We start from the raw sequence: 19725 nt of genomic DNA, 5'->3' as shown, positions 1-19725 counted from the left end.
CTGAACTTCATTTTATTGTTTCCTGTCACTACCATAACTCTGCTTAATGTTTTTTTTTGAATTTAATGTTGAAGTAGCAAGCAATTTTACCCTCAGCGTTAGATACTTGTGCTGTTGTGTGTTACATCAGTTAACAGCAAGCTTGCAAAAATCACCTAGCTGGCAAACTTCTTTAATAGAAAGACACCTTAAGCCTTCCCTAAACGTCTCTGCGTGCAGTGCCACAGCCCTCGGCATTGTATCAGAGATGTGCGCAGATCTCGAGCACGGAAGCAGTTGTAGAAGGCCTTTGTGGAAATATCTATGTTCCCACTGTTCCCTCGGTGTTACCTGCCTTTAGCCTACAACATCTCAGATGCTCTTAAGCTTACCGCTCTGTCCCATCTCTAACCACAGCACTTCTTTGTCTACTGCAGGAAGCAAGGCTGTCACCAGCTTGCAATTTAGAGTCTCCCCCTGAAGAGGCTGCGCTGAAGCACAGGTCACGATTGGAAGGACCTTAATCTCTGCTCTGACACGACCATGCCAAGGCATGAGAAATTGTTCACAGTCTGGCAACTGCTAGAAGATGTCTGCAACCACTTACTACAAATCTCTGTTGCAAGAGGCCTCCGTTGCAGGGGACCGCCTGTGCTTTGATGACCACGGACACTACACACACAAGCTCTTTCATGATCTGCTTGGCTTGCAGAAAGTCGTGGAACAACAGCAAGTACAGATCCTTCGCTGTGCTTGGTGCACCGCACGCTGCACCAGCTAGCGACGACAGTCAAGCATGAACGGTAATGGATGCCAGGCAACCCCTGCAATACCAGTTCTTGCTGCTTAATTACAAACTACAAATTTTTAAGTAACCAATTTTGAGACAAGTTTGATTGTTTTGTTTGCGGTTTTTGTTAGTTTGGGTTTGTTAACAGTCCCCTTTGATGACTATAAACAGATAAATGTTTCTTAAATTGTGCTACAAGCATGTTTCCAGACTTCCAGCCCAAGAGAGAAGGCACACAGGCAGGTGATCACTTTGTAGAGCAAGACTGGAAGAGAATAATCATATATATGTGTATGTATGTGGGGGTGTGTATAGATACTTTTTTTTCATTGAAAGCATCCCTTACCTCCGAAATATACTTACTCAGTTTGCTTCTTCATTCAGCAGATTGTGACCTTAGTTCAAAATACATACTAAAACCAAATTCAGCTTTCTTTTAGCAGATACTGGTCTGTTTATTTTTCTTGTCGATTTATTTTAGTGAAATAATTCTATTGTGTCAGGATAAAACTGTCCTCTAACCTTTGTGGTGTTTTTAAAATAAAATTCTTTTTCACTAAGCCCTCTTGCTCAAAGATATTATTGAAAACCAAAAATATTTTGGTGGTATTCATTAGATACCAATCTATATTAAAAGGCATGAATGTTTTCACTGGATATTCAAAACACCTCTTCAGAGTGCATTGCTGGTCATCTACATGTGATAAAAATCTTGTACTCCTTAGGCCATATGCCTGTAAGATCAAGTATCCTCTATAAACAAACTGGCAAGAAATGCATCAGCTGAAAGGCTTAAAGGTGCTGGACAATTAGCTTTCCCTCCTGATCGGATCGCTTTGTCTTCCTGAAAAATTATACTGAAAAATTAAGCCCTACCTCAAACTGTAAGGGATGCAACGCCAAAGCATTATGCAGAGAGGCACACACCACGCACCGGAGTCTGTGTTCCGTATATCCACAGCCACATACACAGACAGAAAGTCATTAAGCAGAATCCCTCGAGGGAATGCCAAAAGATCCTGAAATGATAATGATCCCCCTTCCATGGTGCTGCACTGTTGGCTTTTGTTTTGAACAATAGATCTCCCATGATACCTCTCGCTTGCTGAAAATATTGGTATTAAGTGAGCATGAGCACAGCTGTGTGTAAATTACATATATAAACAGATTAGATTTGTATATTTATACTGGATGCAAACACATTAATAGTACATTTGCATACACAGTTGGCTAAATGAGATTGCATGCAGAGCAGGATTACTAGTTACAAACACATTTATTTAGAATTTTCAATAAAGTATTTATACTGCCATTCAAGAGGTCAAAGTGGATTCACCATCCTTTTTCTCCTCTTCGCCGCCTTAGAAGTGCCCAAAAACGCTCTTGTCAGCAGGCTTGCCACATCTTGCCAATCCCTCATCACAACTATGCTGGAAAAAGGACTTTGGAGCTAGCAGAGGAGACTGAACTGGGGTGCTTACCTAAAGGTTAGCCGCATTTCCTTCAGTTTGGTTTATCGAAGGTGATGTTTGGGGGGTGGGGTAAGAGTTCTACGTTTGACCACAGCATGAACTACTACCTAAATGCCAGTTTATAGAACTCTTCTTTCCCTTCTCTGTTTAATGCCAGGGATCAATGCAAAAGCCTGCATGAAAGGCAAACGATACCGAAGGTGACACAACAGCTCTCAGACGGTTCCAAAGCTGGGGGAGAATTCAGCTATTCCTTCACCCCAGGCTTTGAGCTGTCAGGGAGCTGCTAACCTTACGTGCCAAGCCCAGCTTTCTTTCACCACCAGGATTTTAACGGAGCTATTTTTATAGAGAGAGAGATTTCAGCTTCACCCAAAGCGGTACGCAAAGCTTTGATTCACGTTCGGCATTGTACCTGTTTCTGCGCGAGCGCCTAGATGAGAAAGAGAAAACAAAACAGGGGGGAGGGAAAAAAAAAAAATCAATTATGTCTAAATGAGGAGCCTTTATTTTTGCTCTAATTGTGCCCTCTGATTATTGGCTCTAGGCGCTTTCACTGCACATCCCCAGATAACGCTCCCAAGCCAGCCGGTCTCTCCCTCGCCTTCACATCTCGCGTCGATTCCTGTTAAAAGGTCCAGTCCTGCCTCTTGGGTTCACCACGCTCACAGCCCTGCCGATAAATCATCTACCAACCTGCTCTTGGAAACGCGCTGGCCGCGGTGCGATGGCTCCGGCCCGGGTTGCCAAGCAACCTGCGCAAGAGGGATGTCTGAGAACTGCTGACAAATAGCCAAGTGGCTGCAACAACAGACTTCTCTCTGTCAAAAACGTGTTTGGGAGAAGTGCCTCCCCCGCCTCTGCTCTGCGCGAAACACTGCGTGATTGTAAAATCAAAATCAAAAGGCTATTGTAATGAACACACACTTCCTGCTCAATTACTAATTGTTAAAAAGCTGCGGGGAGGCTGCGATCACACAGCGTATGGCAACAGAAATGTGATCCAGTAAACGAGATAAAGTCAACAGCACGCCAAGAAACCTGATCTAAGAACAGCCTGCAGTGGCACATCAGAAGCTGATGCACAGATCAAAAAAAGGCTGGATATTAAAGCAGCAGCAGGAAGGAAAAAAGCAAACCTGACTACTTTTCCTGAGCTCTGGAAGAGGTATTTGATAAACAACCTTGACTCTGTGGAAAAACAGTTCGTGGCTTATTACAAGCGTTATTATCCATCCTAACAGTGTGCAGTTGTGTGGTCCCACATTTCAATGCAAAGATGGACGGGCAAGGACAAATGAGCGCTCTTGTTTGAAGACTGCTCAGTTTGCAGCTTACTTTTCTCTAATAACGCAAGGGCGGGAAGAGGAGGCATTCATCGTTCCAAACCGGGCTGGAGAACTCCCCCCCGGTGGCACGGACACGGAGGGTCGAGCTGCAGGGAGATCGTCCAAAGAGCAACAGGTCCTGCACCTGCAGAAGGCTGGGAACGCACAGCGCCTCGGGCTCTACATCTCTCTCCTCTAAACAGCGGTGCAGAAAGGCAGTTTTATTTAACACACAGGCAAGCGTCTCCTTATTCTATTAAACACAGTAATTTCCACCAGCAAGAAACTCGGTTGCCCGACTTGCCCACGCTTATGTTTAAATGCCCACGACAGACCTTCCGCTGACAGACGTAAGGGTCCACCTAAACGGGCACGATGGGCGCATCCAGACCCGTGCAACGCTCCGGCTGCTCGCAAAGCCTCTCCGAGACATTCGCTCTTTCGTGATCTTCAGACAACAATCACGATGCACGTGTCCGTAAGCCAGGTTTCGCACAGTGAGTCTACGACTATGCCCTTCTGTGGCCACAAACCTTAAAAACCCAACTGGAGACTGCCTTCACTGACAAAAAAAAAGAGCTTTTCTTTATATAACATTATCTGTAGATTGTTGTCTCCTGTAATCAACAGTTTCTCAGTGCTGCAAACAAAGCTAAAATGATTTGAGTGTGGTTTTACATAAATGGTTTTTTTTAAAGATGCGTTTTAAGAGGTAAAGAGAACAAAGGTCTGGCACATTTGTGACCCAGAGAAGCAAAACAATATGCTGCTGCCAAGAGACAACAGAAAGCTTTTTGATTATACTTCAGCTTGCCTTTTTCTGTACACAAAGAGATTCATTTCTGATTGTTATTTTAAACTGCTGTTAAAATGCTAATATACAAAAAGCCGCCTTATACATCAAAACTAAAGAGCGAGCAGAAAGTTGGACAGCATGTTCCTTTTCAAGGACACTTCCTTTCCCATATGACAGCTGAAAAGTATCTCCCTTTAATATAGCTAAGTAGTAGAAATTCAGCACTTAACCCGCAAACTTCAAGCTTAAAAAAAAAAAAAGAAAAAAAAAAAAGGCTATTTGCTTTTCATTTCTCAAACTCATGCTCACCCAGACTTGGTAAAAATGCAATTTCCAAACAAACAAAAAAAAAATTCATAGTTCCAATTGTTGTTGGTGATTCTTTTTGAATAGGATGAAACTAGTAGAAGTATAGAATCCAAAAGCAGAGATAAAAATACCTATAAGCAGCATATATAATATGAACCAAAATAGAAAAGCAGCACTTGTGGAATATAAACAATGCCCTACCATACCACCTTTCCTCCAAAGGAATCGTTCGCATGCATGGATTTGCAATATTAACCTTTCTCTTCCGCGCATACTCTGAATCTCAAATACCTGTACCAAAAGCTGTCAACGCCAGTGCATTCTTAAGTTATGAGTATTTCCTTGAATAATGCCAGCATCAGAAGGTCTATGATCTTCCACAGGGCTGAAGATGTTCCTTACGTTTCCTCACCTTTACCGGGCAGAAACAAGCCAAGAGGAAGATCTCGCATATTAGCCTCCCTCTGAATTTCATTCTCCTCATACTGTTTTTCTTAACAACAGGATTTTTACTCAACTTACAATACCGTAGGGATCACCACTCCTCCGTTAAATTATCGATACTAAGATGCCCATTCTAGGCAATAACATGGGTGGGTGAACACAGACACACACCAGCCCCCGGCCCGTGAGCTGTGGTTCAAGCAAGATCAGATCCCAAGGCAAATAACTAACGTGAGGGTGAACGCAAAATAAACTTCCACTTGAGCTCTTAAACATCGGAACATTTCCATTTTCTCCATCTTTTTCTCCAGAAAATTTTCTTTTTGTCACACAGATCATACAGCCTTCTGAAAATACATGTCCATTTATTCAAGTTTAACACTATTAAGCGAGCCTGAAGTTGTTCTCTTTCACTGCGACATTTTTTGTCCTGTCAGTCAATTTGTAACACTAAGCACAAAAAAGCTGCACTCGGAGTACTTGAAATATACTGTACGATCCTTTCAAGGCTCGAACACAGTATTTCTAGTGGAAGTTCCCTATTGCAGAAATATTGTTCCATTGGGATGTCAACCATTATTGTCAATTATTCTGGAGAGTATTCCTGCCTTCAAACAGTGACTTTATGCAAATGACAGAAGGAAACAAATAAAACCACTTCAAGAGCTCCCATACTTTAGAGCAATGAACAAATCCAAGAATAATGAGACAAAATGGTGGCAAGAATCCCCAAGGAAATTATACATATAGAGAGGCAAATATTTCTGTAGGTGCCTTCGCCAAGCAAATAATTAATCAGCAGGGCTGTTCACGGTGGCAATGCCCGGGTTTGAGTTCAAGCACTAAGATACAAATTCCAGTTTGTGACCCGTACTAAAATAACACGAGGCAACCTCTGCAAACTTCCTGAATTTCTCTCAGGACAAGTCTGCCACTGACTGCGGTGTGGCGAAGAGATACCCGAGAGCACAAGAAATACTAGCGTGCGGGTGGTTAAACCGCAACAACTGGTGATTGCAAAATCAAATTCCAGGCTAAGAGACGTATCCCCAGTGACAGATCTCCCCTATCTCAAGCAGAAGGCAAACTTCCTCCTGTGTCAGGAGTTCTTTATCCTGCCAAGTTGTTTACAACAAAAATAGGGTGTTCTGATGTGTTTCAAGAATTTCATACTCTTTTAGTTACAGAGAAACGAAAATTTAGCAATTCCCATTTTCACCCAAGATGATACAGCATCAGAAAACCTTGAACGCTTAAGACCAAAATGAGCATATTCAGAATGCTGCAAATTCTGTACAGCTCTTCAGCAAGTTCAGTCTCCAAAGCCTCATAATGTCAGATTTTTAGCCTGTGTTTTGTTTCTTCTACAGAGGCTTTTACTGTAAGAAAATTCCGCCAGTCAAAGAAGTTAGAGAGATGAGAAATTGCAGGGGAATCTAGGTACGTAATAGCGTCTCCACTGAAAGACAGCGGATTTTAGCACGCGAGCAAGCCCCTGAACTCCCGCTTTAGATGTGGGCTGGGCAACAGCGGCAGCGTATTCGGCGCCTGCGGCCAAGGCCAAAGGTATAAAACCTTACTTGGGCTATTTTGCACTCTTTAGAAGATGGCTGACAGTTTAAAGAGGAGACTAATTTCCAAATAGTTGACACACATTCTTTGCCACTTTTAAAAGAACTGAACACCCAAATTTGGCATTCAATAAGGTAACGAGTTCTTTATTTCAGTTGTGTAGCCCAGTCTGACCCAGCTACGTAGCAGTTCCTAGGTGGAGCGGCAGCGCCTACCTCCAGTTTACAAGACCCCATGCTGAAATCACATAACGTAGCCCTCTCTCTAAATAAGTAAAAAGGCCTAACCTCTTCCAGGACAGACTGACTGCTAATTAGAGATTGTCTTCCCAGCCTTATATTTAAAAGAATGAGAATGTAATAAACAGCAGCAATGCTGTCCCCTAGTAGTGAGATTCTAATTCTTCAGCTACTGCCAGCTGCCAGCGCGGCACAAGTGGCACCCGAGCACCAAAATCAGCAAGAAAACTGCTCAGAACAAAGTAGATAAATGGTCAGCTAAGCTTTCTAATTATTAACTTATATTTTTATTATTTTTAACCAGTAAGCCCCACTGCATAAGGTTTCAGTTCCTTGCAAGCTCCTGTCAGACCCCACCCTCACCGGTCCATTAACCATTGCATTTTTGTCAGAAGCAGGTAAGATCTCAGTGAAGCGAACGATACGCTTCTGCAGCGCCGCCATCCAATTACCGGGGAAGATGTTGGCTCATACAGTGATCTTGGCAGTAACGTACAAAAGTAGTTTTAAAAAGAATCAGATGATTCGTAAGTTCCCTTTTCTTTTGGGTAAGGGGCTCCGAATAAGAACACCTACCGGTGGGGGTGCCAAATATGAAAAAGTGACTCACAAATAAGAGAGGGAAGAAAAAAAGATTTGAAAATGAAGGACCAGAAAAGCATCTATGACAAAGGCGAACACTGACAAAGGAAACTTGAAAGGTAGATATTTGGGGGGAGGGAGGCAAGGGGGAAGTGGTGCTGAGACTGCGGCATTACCTCCCCAGACACGTAGAACTGGGCGTAACATAAATGAAATATGCACCCTAATAAAACAGAGGTGCCCTCTTTTGCCTTCCCCAATTTGTAACAAATGGAATGTTTGATTTGAGTGTTTGAAGTTATTCCAATGCAGTGGAGGGTAATATGCTGTGATGCTTATTTATTAGCTCCTCTAAATGCATAAGCCCCTGTCTGATCAATCTCCCCATGTAGCCTAAAAGCTATATAAATCTGAGCTGATACTGTGAAAGGGGGGGTGGGGAGAGAAGGAAGGGAAGGGAAGGAACAAAAGAATAAGAAAAAACATGGTGGATCGTGCACAAGTGGCTAAGGGAACAAGTGAGATACCAAGAGGCCCGTAAAAGCTGAAGCAAAACCACAAACCCAGAAGCTACGTGCACTTTGAGCCCTTACCACAAGACATTCAAAACCGCAGGGACAGCAAAGTACGAAAGCAACGGTGGACAAGGAGCACAAAGTGGGAGTTGTTAAATGCACCCTCATGAGCACTGATCAACACATCTTTTACACAACGCTTAAACGAGGAGGAAGGAAGAGGAAGCCTAGCCACATGCCGGTTTAAGAGAGCCTCTGCAGAAGCACAGACGGTATTACAAGCTGCCCAGGGACCGCTGTGTCGGGGTTCATCTGTGGCGAGTACGTCAACTTTTAAGAAGGTTAAAAGTGAAGTTACTCAGCTGCTATGGAATGGAAAACAACATTCTTCTAAGGTGGCATGTCGCTCTCAAATATAAGTTTCCTTCCGTCACATTTGCTACGTAAGAAACACGGGGCCAGACTCAGAAATGAGCTCTTCTCAGCTCTAGCAGGCTGGGTACTATCAGGTACCGAGCATCTCTCTGGATCGAGTCCTTATTTGCTGTCAAATTCTTTTTACGGCAGTATAATCATTAGCTTTACTGGCACAGTTACCCTTGTAACTAATTAGGAATCTGGGATGGATGCAGAAAATGATTAATATTTAGTCACTATGCGTCTACTACAGAAGAAGCCTATTATCAAACAAGTGACACCTCCACAAACTTAAATTAAATAATGGCTCCCATGGAGGATTCAGAGCCACTGACAGAATGGCAAGTGATTTAAGTAACAAAGCTGAGCAACTGGTGATGGATCACAGTTTTTTCACTCACTCTGTTACAGCCTGTAATAGAACAAATGATCATTTTTCAGCCTAATTGAATATGGCCGCCCCGCTTGTACACAAAAGGAGACAAAGCTATATAATTTGCTTCATTAAAATGCATTTTCATGTCATCTGAAAGATTAAAGAAAATTGGTGCTGTTGATAGGGAAGATTAGAAAAATAAAATTCATCATGCAAACAGAACAAATGAGGTGTACTTTGGCATTCATATTGCTTATGCTTGTGCAAGAAAGATAAGTCCTAAGCACTAAAGCACACAGAGCATCCATATTGTGACAGTAATCAAAGTTTCTTAAATAAGAATTATGTCACTATACCAATTTGAAGCAGCATTTTGTCATTTTCTGCTGCAATGGCCACTGGGCCATACTAAATAATTCTCAGATAAGCTGTCAGGCAGAACCACAGAGAATCTAGTGAATTTGAAAAGTTTTTAAAAAAATTTTTCTTCATAATTATTAGAAAAATCAAACCTGTTAAAAAAAGAGCCTTTTCCATTTCCAACATTAAAATCAGAGCTTCAAGCAAGAGTGCTGCATTTCACACAGACCCTTAATTATACTAAAGTTTTCCAAGATGGCACGTGTCGGTACTCTCACGCTCCACCAGCCGGGTGGCAAACCTAGTTCTTTTTCTCCTCCACCTTCCGATCCCTGCTTGAGCTTTCCTTGCCTGGAGATGCTAGGAAGCGAGCTAAGAAGCTAGCTAGCTAGTTAAAATTAGTTACCATTTGACACTGGAAAAGAAATTGGTTTGCTTCCATATTTCTACCTCGGCCAAGAAAGCAACACGGCTTCTCTGCTCTTCCTCCGCAGAGCGTCACGTACGCCAGCAAGCGCTGCTCTGGCGACAAGCATCTCTTCATCGGCTGCTGCCGCAGCACCACGACCGAGAACTTGGTGTGTCTGCCCCGCCAGGCATGGAAGCATGGACTGAGCTCCACGCTGGTTTCTGACTAAAATCCTCTCACCTGTTGCCAGCTCTGCTCGTTCTTGAACCCCTCTGACCCTCTCCGGCTGCAGTTTAGCCTTAGGATCCCCCTTATGAGTCCGAGCTGACAGCCTCCACCTTCGAACAGAATGAAGGTCAAGGCTAAGGCAAAGAGATCCAAACCATCAGTGGGAAAAAGCTTGGCAGGGGGGGATACCAAATGTCATCCTGCCAAGTTGGAGACAACACCATAATCTGTCCCTCCACTCGCTTTGTTTTAGGTGGTTTTTTTGTGGTTGTTTTTTTTTTTTAAAGCAATCTTGTTAGGAACAGCAAATTGCCGTTTCCCATGGTTTAGGCAGCAAACAACTCTTTCAAAACAAAATAGCGATTTGCCATATCAACTGATCCAGTCCTGGGCTCTCTGTATTTAATAAAGCGTAAATCCAACATAAGTATTCCAAAACCGAAACATTTTTACCTGTATCATCTTAGCAAAAGCCAAAATTACTTGGGAAGATGCTGGAGTTTTCTATCATGTATTTAACATGGAAAAATAGCGAAGCACTTCATTATTTATTACTATATTATAACTGCACTTTTAGGTATTAAGGACATAAGGATCCTGCAGACTAACTGAAATTTCTTGACACCTGCAAGGCAGATAAACTCAACCAAACTACTGAAATGACAGGACTATTGAAACAATTTGAAATCAAACCAAGAACTCTGGATGTCGCTATCAATACAAGCCAATAAACCAGTCGCCCCGCCTTAACCATTAGAAAAGGTGAACCTAAATTTAAATCACACTATTTATAGCAGTTCCAAAACAAACAAACCAAAAGCCTTCTGAAAACAGGCAGCTAACCAACATTTCTTACATTTAAATTATACCATTGCTTCAAAAGCATCAACAAACTCATACAATCCTAGATGTTGGGGATTGGGATAACGTACACCAAGGAGCATGAGCCAGGAATCTAAGGCCATTTGCATTCAGAATGGGAAACAAACTGTGAAGCGTATCATTCTATTAATAAATATGGATTATCTTTAGAAAAAATTAAATTTCAGAATTTGGAAATAAAGTTATGTACAAAGAAACGGAGAGTAAATAGGTCAGTGGAATGTAAGCAAGACAGCTTTGATACACATTATCTTTTTAAAATTAAACCAAGATGTGCACCCCACCCCAAGACAGACGTAGTGCAAAACAAGTTTTGCCACGATCACCAGAGATGAACACTTACAATCACGCACTTGGTTCTGCTTGCTATGGCAGAAGCATTAACCCTAGAAACTTCCAGAAATTTGATGATCCCTGCACTCTCTAGATGCTCTTCACTGTTATAATGTCATGACTCAGTTTCCTTTGGAGAACAGGACATAGGATGGTCTTGTATTTAAACCAGATTCCGGATCTCTTGGCAGACAAAATCTGAATAAAAGGTCAGAGTACTGAAGACAGGAACTGTGTCACTGACCAGATATCATCTGATGGCGAGAAGGAAAAGGACAGACGAGTCCACGCAGCATATTAGCACGCTTGGTTTATTTTCTTCCCTGCACAAGGCTAGGGTGAATAGCCTTTGTTTCAGTTGCAATACTGCTGAGCTGCACAGTTCATGCTTCTATACATAGAACTTGTAAGATATACATGAACATTGGAACTGACTCCAGCTCTGTTGCTAAGAAACTACGAAGGATAGCTTTTTTGGCCCTCTTCATTTATAAAATAACCACTTTGCCCTATGGGAGAACAAATGCAATCTCTCAAGTCCCCCAGTGCCTTGTTCTCATTTTTAAATGAACACAGAAAGATGATTGAGAATGCTAGGAAGTGTAAGTGATCTCCATTTTTAAGATGCCCTTGAAAATGAGATGAAAAACATGGTTTCAACAATCAACTGCTGTCGTATTTATTAATCTTTCAAGCAGGAGATTCTTTCCCCTTGGCAACACTGAACCATGTGTATGTGCTTCTGTCTCCCTGTTGCAAACCTTTTTCTAGAAAACAAAACAAAACACCAGCTTCTGAAAGCACCTACAAATTATTCAGTTTATACTGGAGTTAAACTTGGAGTTTAGAGTTTAGCTTCCCGTCCCCATACAGAAATAGCCTTCTGAGCTGTGGCAACTGGCCAGTGTAAATATTTGTTGTATTATTTTTTTGGATCAGCAATATGGTAAGTGCTTAATAGATAAAAATATTCCACATGAAGGCAGAAAGACGATGAATCAAGAAACATATGGCGGTTAAACAAAGCAAATACAAAAAATGATATTGTTAAGAAAAGACTAACTTATCTGGCAGCTGTGGAAAGATCAAGATTAGCGAAAGCAGTGAAATCACCCATTGAAGCCAAGGTCACTGACAGGATTTATAGATTTATCCCTGAAGGCAGCCTTTGCTGAACATGAAATGCCGAAATAATTTTTTTTTTTTTTTTTTAATCTACCTCCCCACCCCATTTGGGCTATCTCATTTGCTGGAGGCTTTTAAAATTCATTCCTTTTCACAGCTGGTTAAACAATGGAATCTTTCTGCAAACTAAAAGGACAAAATTGATTGCCCTACACAAACTTTTCTGCACATATAATTGATTTTTAATTCACTGTCTTATTTCCAAAAGGACTTGACAATAAACTCAGTGCTGTATCTGCAGTATTGATCCCTTTAAACAAGGACTTGGATCAAAGACTGATGCGAGTTAATCACAACCAAAAAGATCGCTATCTTTTGTCTAGAAACCTGCATTTACACTAAATTCACCTTTTCTAGCTATATTACACCTTATACTTTCTAGCTGTACTGCACCTTACAATTTCGCAAACCTGTCAACTGCTAAGTAAGTGTAATTTTATGCAACTTTTAAACAACACCTCTTTTTCCCCAAGCAGAATAATTTCATCCTTCATTGGTTACTTTTTACTGTGTGGACTGATGGTTCTTTTACGCTCTAAGTTCTTAGAATAAGCTACAGACAAGACTGCACATTCCCAGTCTTTCTTAAACTAAAATCTTGTTTATTCTTCTTAAAATAAAGGTCCTACTAGACCATGGCAATTTGTGTTTGGTGGGGTATTTTTCGTCTCAATGCTCAGTTAATTTTCAACTGTTCCCAATTAACACACTTGCAAATGGCATCAGATGGCTTGATTTCTGAAGGCCAGAAAATGTGAATTTAGTAGGAACTGCCACTCTACTATGAAGCTGTAATATTTACTTTTTGTGGATAAAAAATTAAAACTAAGCAGCAACTGATATCTTAACCTTCTAAGCCCACTCAGTTCCTCAAATGCAGCCCTGCGATGCCAGCCTCCTTTTCTAATATCCCTTGATGATTTTTTTCCCCCCGACTATTCCAGAGGCTCTGTTTCAATTTTGCTATGAATTACATTTTCTATAGCTGCCATATAAACAGTAAATAAAATTCATGGTATTTTTGCCCCAGTAAGCAGCTCTGTCTTCCAGCGTATCTGAAAAGCCTGGCTTCAAAGGCATGAGCAATGAAAACAATGTTTTCATGAGCAGATACTCCAAAAAGGGCAGATGAGAGACATCTGAAGATGATTCTAGGCAAAGAAGCCAAGCAAATAAGTGTGTGTGTTTTGCATAAGTAATTTCTTGACCAGCTACGCTGGATTACAAATACTTGCAAACATGTTAGGGAATTAGTTTGCTGTATCTTGTCATTTTTGGCAGAAGGCTCTCTCTTGTATTTTATGACAAATGAGCTTTAAGTTGAAGCCAGGTGTGGATATTTTAAAATTTATGAACTTGTAAATCCATGTACATGGCCAATTAAGGTTTATCACCAGCAAGGATTAACTATCCCTGCACATAAATTTAAGAGGTGGTTTGAATCTAGGTTGTTTACCTCAACTACTCTACATCAAAAGCAATGTAAAATATTTAAAGGGCAGCATATTTCACGATAAAAGCTAGTTATCGAGGACGCCACAGTGTGGCATCGACAGTTCTGCATGGAGATGCACAAGTAAAAAAAACCCTGCTTCCTAAGAACACTTAGCAATTTCTTTTTGAGAATTTAACATCTCTGAAAAGATGGGACCAAGTGTAGAAGCAAAAGGGGGAAGTGTCCAAGAAATCATGCAAAACTACCGTTTCACCCAGTTTCTCTTTAACTTTGGAAGAGGCAGCCCCGAATTTCAAAGGTGGTTCAATTAGCCTCGCCAGCGTTCTTCATAATCAACATCTGAATGCTAATTAGGAGCACAATTCCATGCAGCAAAAGCATCCCTGCGCAATAAACTGCAACACAGCAGCAGCGAACTCTGCCTTTAGCTAGCATGCATAAGTAAACAGAATTAATAACTACCCAAGTGTGGACGGGTGACTTAATCTGTTTCGATTAGATGCAGCTCAGCCCGAGGCCTTTGTGTTATTTAAAATGTGTTCATCAAGTTTAATTAAAAACCTAATAAACTAGAGGTTCTTTTAGTTCTGATTTGTATTTCTCTTCGGTAAGCCGTATTGATTTTGGTAGTACTTTTGATAGAAAGACAGAAAAAAGCACATTCTGAATAAATAGACAAAAATGTAAGATCAAATCAGCAGGACTGTTATGTGAAGAACAGTCAGAAGCAGTCTGTTTCCTTCGCTACTTCCAATGCACGAGGCAGACCAGAATTGAAACCCATTTCATTAGATTAACAAAACTTAAGATGAACATTGTATCCCTTGTAAATGATAACCATTTCTCTGAAAAGGAAGTGTGCACAGTAAGCTCATTTTTGGACCTGGAGCAAGCGTAGGGTCAGAATTGTACTGAACATCACTGAAAGTACAAAAGCCATTTTGCAGAGAAGATTTTGTCCCAAGACGAGTGGAAATTCTGTAAGGACAATTTTTCTTGTGAAATATTTCCACGGAAACCACGCCAGGAAATATGGGTGTTTAACCTAAACTGAAAGCAGCTAATGATCATAGTTCCAGGTTTGGAATCTGTGGAAAGTAAAGCAGCACATCATCGGGGCAAGCACCAGAGTTTAAACATAGGCACTCAGTTTCAGGTTTGTTCTACTTATTCCCCATAGACAACAAATTCTAAGTCTGCGTCTTTCAAAATACAATTGCAATATCAGTTTTGAAATATTTCCAACTGGAGAAGACTTGACCAGCATCACTCCATTCTTATTAGGGATTTCTGATCACTTGCATCAAAAATGCCAATACTCTCTCATAGATCGAGAGACGTTTTTCGAGGTGACCACGAGATGCAGAGTAGAGCTCGCTTCTCTTTCACTCTCACAATCCCTTGCTGAGTTTGAGCGAAGCATCTTGCTTTTCTCAGTGCACTGAAAATAAGACAAATACTAACTACATCTTGTCCCTACTACAACCTCCTGTTGCACGCAGAATGGCAAAAGCAGTGTTAGAGAGACTGAGTGCCACCAGGGCTTAGGGAGACTGGGAAACACGGCTGAAGAAAACACAGGGTAACCCCTTTTCTCCTTTTAATCTCGTCCTAGGGAAAGAGACTGCACGGAACACATGCCGGATGGCTAAGCCAGCCCCCCTTCAGCAGCCACACTGACCTTGCTCTGGCAGCGAGCATCATGCCACATGTCAGACATGGCATTCGGTGGTAGGAAACTTGTAAGAGGGCGCTGCCGCCAGCTGTAACAAAACAGAGGACTTGTTCCATGGCTTCTTCCCAAATAACGCATCTACTCTGAACCGCACTGCTTTCTGTTTGGAACTGCAGCCTAACACTAACAAGATTCCACCAGGCTATGCTGCTCAGCGTTGCTCTACAGGGTGCGTGCTTAGAAAGTGCTTAAATAGGGCGTTATATCTGCCAATTGTCCGACAGATTTGTCCACAGAAGTAAATTCCTGAGCGTTACAAGAGCCACCAACCCCCCCTCGCCAAATCACTGCTGGAAGCTGATGTTGTCAGGTGTAGCAGCAGCCTTTATAAACAGGAAACAGCTGCTGCTAGAGCTGCATGCAGATGCACCAGCAAAGAAGTTTCTTTAGCCCCTTTTGTTAGGCAGCGTGGAAGACTGGTTTTCACAGTAAGCCTCTGAATTTACATACTGGAATAAAAAAGGCTTAAAAATAGCCATAGGTTTAGAAACACAAGGGAGACAACAAACAGCCATCTTCATATTTACAGAGCCTTCCATTTAATTCAATCACTGGCAAATTTTATCCTCTGTTTAATTTCATCTAAACCTCTGTAACCACATCATCAGTAGGAAAAATAACATAACTTCCATCCGTTATTTTAATCAGTTCTGATCACCGCAAAGCAGCTCATACCTGACAGTTCGGTCACAGGCAACAAAGCTGTTTTAATTAACAAGGAAGGCTTTATCTTTGGGCAACAGATAGTCCACAGAAAAAATTAAAAGCTTTAGAAATAAATAAATGTTCAATAAATGCGAGTTATTCACACAGGGTTCTGTCACAAATACTACTGAATACTGCAGAGACCTGTGCTGGACACAGCACTGCTCTCACGTGCACAACAAAATCAGCTACGTTAATCACCCAGCACAGTGGAAGTGGGCTCGGTCAAAACACTTGTGCAAGTAAGAGAGCAACCAACTCACAGAGGATTTTTGACTTAGGGAAGCGCAAAGTTTTGAGAATTCGTTTTGTACCAAGTGCGTTCTTTCCCTGCATCAATGTGACGACACCTCTACTTCAGTTGCTTTGCCACCCGCCCAACTGCTTGACGTTGCGGCAGCACTCCGCTCCCTCTGCTCCCCGCTCCCCACCAGCCACGCACCCTACGTCTGCCCTGCAAGCCAACTTTTCCGACGCTCATCTGAACAACCTGGCAGGAAATATTAACTTAAGGATAGCAAGAGGGGGAGTGTGGCTTTTGGGGGGTCCAGAGGCATGGCAGGGGGCAGATATGATTGTAAGATGAGAAAGGCAGCAATGGAAAAACTGAGACAACAAAAGCCGTGATCTGCATTATTTCAACTGGCCACACGCCACAGAACCCTGCGCAGTTAAGGAGGTTAACTAACCAAAGCCTTGCACCTGGTGTGCTATCTGCTCATGTACACAAGTTGTAAAAATTAAGTAAGTAGATTATGTGCTGGGCCACAAGAAGAGACTAATTCCAAGTCCAGCACAAACAGGGACATGGTTTGGACCTGGGTCTTCCACTTCCCTTCGGAGCGCGTCTCTTGGATTACCAGCCAGCCACACTGCCAGAGGCTTCCTCCTGCTCCTCGCTTGCCATCATGAGACGGGGAGGGACACACACTTAATAAGCTTCTCCGCAAAAATTTGTTTTGGCCAGACTTTTGGTTTGACACGTCAGTGTTTTCTGAAAAAATACTTTGTCGTGGAGTTCCTACGTAGCTCTAGCACCCTACGTATCACGCAGAAAGTTTTCCTCAGTTTCACAGAGCCAACAATCAGCAAGCTTCCCTTGCAAGTCTCAGAAATGCTCAGAAGTGCAGTACAGCTGCTTTAATCTGGAGTTTTCTACAAACTGCCAGGGACAAACACGCTATGAAGTTGTGCAGGTGGAGCTTAGCTGTCTATAAATAAGAGCACAGTTTAATCTTTGGCTCTGCTGAGGCTGGAGGGCTGCCAAATGTTTCTGGAAACTTGGATGGAACAGAACAAGAACAAATATGATAAAATGAGCTGAGACTGACAATGATTTATAGAGTCAATGATCATTATTCTGTACTCACAGAGTTTGCACTTTTGGAGGAAGGTTTCACTTCTCAATAAACTTGGCTTTTTCTTACTCCTAAGGCTCTATTCTCTACCATCTAACATGGACCGCTCATCAGAAAACCCCGAGCTGCAGCAGCTATGGCTTTCACAGCATAGAGCAGCTGATGGGGAAAAAAACCCAAACAAACCCAAGGAGACTAAAAAAAAAATCTACACAGAAAAAGATGTGTTGGCACTGTACAATTTAACCATGGATGTGGGAAAGAACGTATGCAGAGAAAGCAGAGGTTAAAACAATATGAACACAAACTTACTAAACACAGGGCAGAGCACTCGAAATATTTGTTCTGACAGTCGGTTCCCTAAAGAAGACTCCCTCTTATGACAAGATAACTGTAAAACTTCTCAGGAAACTGTGTTCGAGCCTTTTTACTCATCCTCTCCTTCGCTTTGCTGCCGGTGTTAGCACGTGATCCTCTTTCACTCTACGACTTCAGGCAGTCTCCTTACCACAAAGGTTCTTTGTTGGATTTCCGAATAAGCCTACATTAATACAGGTTTATATGGCCTGGCCTACCCCTAATCTTAGCTCTTGCAAAAAGATTTACAGAAGGAGAGAGCAAGCACACATAATTCATTGGAATAACTCCCTGAAAGACTTTCAGAGAAATTAGAGCTTAAAAAAAAAGTCTCTCCAGCCATTGTCTGAATAATTAAAAAATGCTAAGAGACCACAAAAGTTTCACCCATTATTAATCAGTTCTGTTTTATAGCACCACTGCAAATTTATTACCACCTTAACAAGACCACAAAATTTTTATTTTTATTTACTTCTTCAAATACTTTACCAATTAACTAACTAGCTTAAATTCATTCATTCAAAGGAAAAAAAAAAAAACCCACAAAAAACTATTCTCTTGTCACTTTTACATGAGCAATGCTGTCTTGGACCATATCAGACTTTTTTCATTTATATACCTGGTAAGTATACATGACAAGTTGAATTTCTATCCCCGTTTATTCCAATATGGTACATGAGAGAAGAAGCTTTTCCAACAGTGAAAAGTAAAAGCCATAAGCCAGTCTGAAGTTCTTCTGTGATAAATATTTTATCATAACTGACTTCCAATCATCTGATTTTCTATTTTAGTGCACACTGCAGCCTAATTATTGAGCTAGGAAATATAACATTTTTCCATTTTCACAAAACCAGACATGCCTAGTCAGCTTACTAAAGAGGTACTCTCCTCTTACATGTTTTCACATAAATCTATTTCACATAAATCTATTCTGTTAAGCATAATTAACATCAGCATTAAAATGCAAAATATTTTTAGGATGTAATCCAAGTGAACTTGTTTAGCATTTCTCCTGGGTACTGAAAATGCACAAGTTTTGCTTTTTTTTTTTTTTTTAATACAGTCAAGTACTTGTGTGCTAGCTTAAGCTGCAAGTTCTGACAAAGGGTTGTAATGCAGCAGCATTTGGATTCCAAATGCTGCCAGAAAATGCATCTTGTGCATCTGTTGAATACAATATTTAAGAATCTGTTTGTTTACAAGGTGTCAGCAAATTAAGAATCTATAATTTGCTCCCAACTTCACATGATTTATTTCAGTTTATAACCCTACAGAAAGCTGTTTAATAAGCACAGTTGCTTTATATCATATGTATAAAAATTAAGCCAGGAGAAGCCTCACAATTGCAGCAATTAAGCTGCAGAATGAACCACAAGAAGCACCTTTGCCTCACTAATTCTTCTCACACAGATATCATCTCCCCCAAATTCTGGGAAAATACACAGAAGAAAAAAAAAAAAAAAAAACCACACAAAAGTGGTCCATTTGAGTGTGAAGTGCTTTCCCAGCAGCACACCCTCTCTGTCAACTACAGCTTTTATGAAGAGGTGTCTTTCTCAGGTCCAAAAAAACTTTTTTTTTTCCCCCACTAATCAGACTGCAGAGCAGTACCTTTTAGTAGGCTAGTAACAACAGTAACATTCAATCCAAAGCCATATACACCAAAAACCTCAACCTCTGTCTGAAGGAAAAAATGACATCTTTACACGTTCCTTCCCTGCCTGCGCTACAACCCCAGACCTAGAAAGACTACGAGCACACGCTGAAACAGCAGCCAGATGGAAGAATCAGCACCGTGACTACTAAGTTGTCCAAGTTGAGACTTGCAGCGTACCAGGATGTTAAACTGTATGAGCCCAAATCCCTCTGTGATTCCAGGTCCGTAACTGCGAGGACGC

General features: G+C 41.4%; 1 protein-coding gene across 1 annotated transcript in view; it reads right to left on the bottom strand.

Moving 5' to 3' along the window:
• RERE (arginine-glutamic acid dipeptide repeats) overlaps positions 1–19725 on the bottom strand; it is a 178324-nt gene that overhangs the window by 60109 nt on the left and 98490 nt on the right. The window lies entirely within an intron of this gene.

Source organism: Pelecanus crispus, chromosome 15, assembly GCF_030463565.1.
Source record: "Pelecanus crispus isolate bPelCri1 chromosome 15, bPelCri1.pri, whole genome shotgun sequence".
Lineage (NCBI taxonomy): Eukaryota > Metazoa > Chordata > Aves > Pelecaniformes > Pelecanidae > Pelecanus > Pelecanus crispus.
The sequence above is the reverse complement of the archived record's forward strand: the minus strand, read 5'-3'. Positions and strand labels throughout refer to the sequence as shown.